Genomic DNA, 4,331 nt, shown 5'->3' on the forward strand with positions numbered 1-4,331 from the left:
CAGCATCTGTGGAGAGAAGCAGAGTTAACGTTTCGAGTCTGAGCCTTAAAGGAATGTATATTTGTTGTAAATTATGTATTAATTCTTTAAATGCTAGCCATTGCTCGTCTACCGTCATACCTTTTAATGTAGTTCCTCAATCTACCTTAGTCCACGCATCCCGCATACCTACATAGTTTGCTTTGTTTAGATTTAAGACCCTAATTTCGGATTTAACTAAATCACTTTTAAACTTAATATAAAATTCTATCATATTATGGTCACTCTTCTGAAAGGCCCCTTTACTACAAGGTTATTAATTAACCCTTTCTCATTGCACAATGCTGGATCTAAAATAGCCTCCTCCCTAGTTGGTTCCTTAACATACTAATCTAGAAAACTATCTTGTATACATTCCATGACTTTGTCCTCCACATTATTACTGCAAATTTGATTTGCCCAGTCTATATGTAGATCAAAGTCCCAATGATTACTGTATTACCCTTGTTACATGTGCCGCTAATTTCCTGATTTATACTCTGCCCTAATTGTTTGTGTAGTGTATGAAATGATACAATGAACTCCGTACTTTGAGCCAGTGACTAGGTGTAACCTGATCAGCCTTTAATGGCTTCCAGAAGTGAAGATACAAAGGTGAAGTTCAGGTTATATACCGGGCCCAGCATAAGTGTACCTATGACCCTTGGACCTCCGACGGTACTGCCCCCTATTGGTGGGCAGACATTACATCATTCCCCGCCCAGTTCTTGGCACAAGTCCATGTTACAAGTTCAGACGGTCTGGAGTCCTTCGCTCCCTGATTGATCATCTCAGTACAATCCCAATGTTTTCCGAGTCTTTCACGACTTGGGGCTGGGCGTTGACCACAGTGGGTTCTTCTGATGGCTGGACGTGAGTTGGTTGGTCATCTAAGCTCGCGGTGTCTTCTTCCAACTGTTTCGGTTCGTCAGTGTGCCTGAGCTTGATTTGATCAATGTGTTTCCTGCACATCTGCCCATTCTTGAGCTTAACCATATACACCCAGTTATCCTCCTTATTTGTAACATTGCCCGGGAGCCACGTGAACCCTTACATACACTGGGTCATTTACAGATATGTCGCCTGACACTGCAGTGCGGTCGTGATACCACTGCTGGAGTTTCGACAGGATCGTTAAGGTCAGGATGGGTTAGGGAGAGCCTGGTTTTGAGGCCTCTCTTAATTAATAGTTCCGCGGGCGGGACCCCGGTGAGCATGTGTAGCCTTGTCCTGTAACTGAGCAGTATGCGTGACAGGCATGTCTGTAAGGAACCGTGAGTTACGCATTTCAGGCTCTGCTTGATGGTTTGAACTGTCCGCTTTGCTTGACCATTGGACGTGGGTTTAAATGGGGCTTACCTCACGAGTTTTATTTATTTATTTATTTATTTATTTTTTGAAATTCGTAGCCAATCGTTCCAATTCTTTGTCAAATCACAAACGCCAGAGGTCACCTTGCACACATCAAGGATCACTCTGCGCCAATGCTCTTAGCCAAAAGGCCTAGAGCCACTGCACCGTTCCTGGAAGTACTGCAATACCAGGTTCGTGCCATGGAGGTGGATGGGTCAGGCCCCCCACACACCTCCGTGGAGGTGGATGGGTCAAGCCACCCCACCCACCTCCTATTTCCAAAAAAGCAAGCATATACCTTCCTGATCCAGGGAGAACCACCTTGGGGTTATGGTGGTTACTCCCCTGTCAGGTCAGTTACGCATGATCTTAGCCAAAAGGCCGAGAAGCGACCTCACGAGTTTTATGCCGCTGCATTTCATGAACTCTTGAAACTCCAGGCTCATGAAACAGGTTCCTGTCGCTGACAATAATGTCTGGCAGACCATGTGTGGCAAACATGGCTCTCAGGTTCTCAATAGTTGCAATAGAAGTGCTGGCCACATTACAGCAAAATTCTAAAGGGGCAAAGGGTGTTAAAAAGAGAAGCCTGAAGGCTCTGTGCCTCAATGCGAGGAGTATTTGGAATAAGGTGGATAAATTTACTGTGCAGATAGCAGTTAATGGATATGATGTAATTGGCATCATGGAGACATGGCTCCAGGGTGACCAAGGCTGGGAATTCAACATCCAGGGGTATTCAACATTTAGGAAGGATAGACAGAAAAGAAAAAGAGGTGGAGTGGCGTTGCTGGTTAAAGAGGAAATTAATGCAATAGTAAGGAAGGACATTAGCTTGGAGGATGTGGAATCTGTATGGGTGGAGCTACGGAATACCAAAGGGCAGAAAACGCTAGTGGGAGTTGTGTACAGACCACCAAACAGTAGTAGTGAGGTTGGGGACAGCATGAAACAAGAAATTAGGGATGTGTGCAATAAAGGTACAGCAGTTATCATGGGTGACTTTAATCTATATATTGATTGGGCTAACCAAACTGGTAGCAATACGGTGGAGGAAGATTTCCTGGAATGTATTATGGATGGTTTTCTTGATCAATATGTCGAGGAACCAACTAGAGGGCTGGCCATCCTAGACTGGATGATGTGTAATGAGAAAGGACTAATTAACAATCTTGTTGTGCGAGGCCCCTTGTGGAAGAGTGACCATAATATGGTAGAATTCTTTATTAATATGGAGACAGACACAGTTAATTCAGAGACTAGGGTCCTGAACTTAAGGAAAGGTAGACTTGAATTGGCTAGAATAGACTGGCGAGTGATACTTATAGGGTTGACGGTGGATAGGTAATGGTAAACATTTATAGATCACATGGATGAACTTCAACAATTATACGTCCCTGTCTGGAGTAAAAATAAAACGGGGAAGGTGGTTCAACTACGGCTAACAAGGGAAATTAAGGATAGTGTTAAATCCAAGGAAGAGGCATATAAATTGGCCAGAAAAAGCAGCAAACCTGAGGACTGGGAGAATTTTGTAATACAGCAGAGGAGGACATAGGGTTTAATTTGGAGGGGGAAAATAGAGTATGAGAGGAAGCTTGCTGGGAACATAAAAACTAACTGCAAAAGCTTCTATAGATATGTGAAGAGAAAAAGATTAGTGAAAACAAACATAGGTCCCTTGCAGTCAGATTCAGGTAAATTTATAATTGGGAACAAAGAAATGGCGGACCAGTTAAACAAATACTTTGGTTCTGTCTTCATGAAGGAAGACACAAATAACCTTCTGGAAATACTAGGGGACCAAAGGTCTAGTGAGAAGGAGGAACTGAAGGAAATCCTTATTAGGCAGGAAATTGTGTTAGGGAAATTGATGGGATTGAAGGCCAATAAATCCCCAAAGCCTGATAGTCTGCATCCCAGAGTACTTAAGGAAGTAGCCCTAGAAATAGTGGATGCATTGGTCATCATTTTCCAATAGTCTATCGACTCTGGATTGGTTCCTATGGCCTGGAGGGTAGCTAATGTAACACCACTTTTTAAGAAAGGAGGAAGAGAGAAAACATAATTATAGACTGGTTAGCCTGACATCAGTAGTGGGGAAAATGTTGGGATCAATTATTAAAGATGAAATAACAGCGCATTTGGAAAGCAGTAACAGGATCGGTCCAAGTCAGCATGAATTTATGAAAGGGAAATCATGCTTGACAAATCTTCTAGAATTTTTTGAGGATGTAACTACTAGAGTGGACAAGGGAGAACCAGTGGATGTGGTGTATTTGGACTTTCAAAAAGCTTTTGACAAGGTCCCACACAAGAGATTGATGTGCAAAATTAAAGCACGTGGTATTGGGGGTAATGTATTGACATGGATAGAGAATTGGTTGGCAGACAGGAAGCAGAGAGTCGGGTTAAACGGGTCCTTTCAGAATGGCAGGCAGTGACTAGTGGGGTGCCGCAGGGCTCAGTGCTGGGGTGCCGCAGGGCTCAGTGCTGGGACCCCAGCTATTTACAATATAAATTAATGATTTGGATGAGGGAATTGAGTGTAATATCTCCAAGTTTGCAGATGACACTAAGCTAGGTGGCGGTGTGAGCTGTGAGGAGGACGCTAAAAGGCTGCAGGGTGACTTGGACAGGTTAGGTGAGTGGGCAAATGCATGGCAGATGCAGTATAATGTGGATAAATGTGAGGTTATCCACTTTGGTGGCAAAACACGAAGGCAGAATATTATCTGAATGGTGACAGATTAGGAAAAGGGGAGGTGCAACGAGACCTGGGTGTCATGGTTCGTCAGTCATTGAAAGTTGCCATGCAGGTACAGCAGGCGGTGAAGAAGGCAAATGGTATGTTGGCCTTCATAGCTAGGGGATTTGAGTATAGGAGCAGGGAGGTCTTACTGCAGTTGTACAGGGCCTTAATGAGGCCTCACCTGGAATATTGTGTTCAGTTTTGGTCT

The 4,331-nt window shown here is 43.8% G+C and overlaps 1 pseudogene; it reads right to left on the bottom strand.

The window, feature by feature from the left end:
* Nucleotides 1-1,525: 1,525 nt before the first annotated feature.
* Nucleotides 1,526-1,764, bottom strand: LOC139277767 (U2 spliceosomal RNA; annotated as a pseudogene).
* Nucleotides 1,765-4,331: the final 2,567 nt, after the last annotated feature.

This window comes from Pristiophorus japonicus, chromosome 12 (genome assembly GCF_044704955.1).
Source record: "Pristiophorus japonicus isolate sPriJap1 chromosome 12, sPriJap1.hap1, whole genome shotgun sequence".
NCBI lineage: Eukaryota > Metazoa > Chordata > Chondrichthyes > Pristiophoridae > Pristiophorus > Pristiophorus japonicus.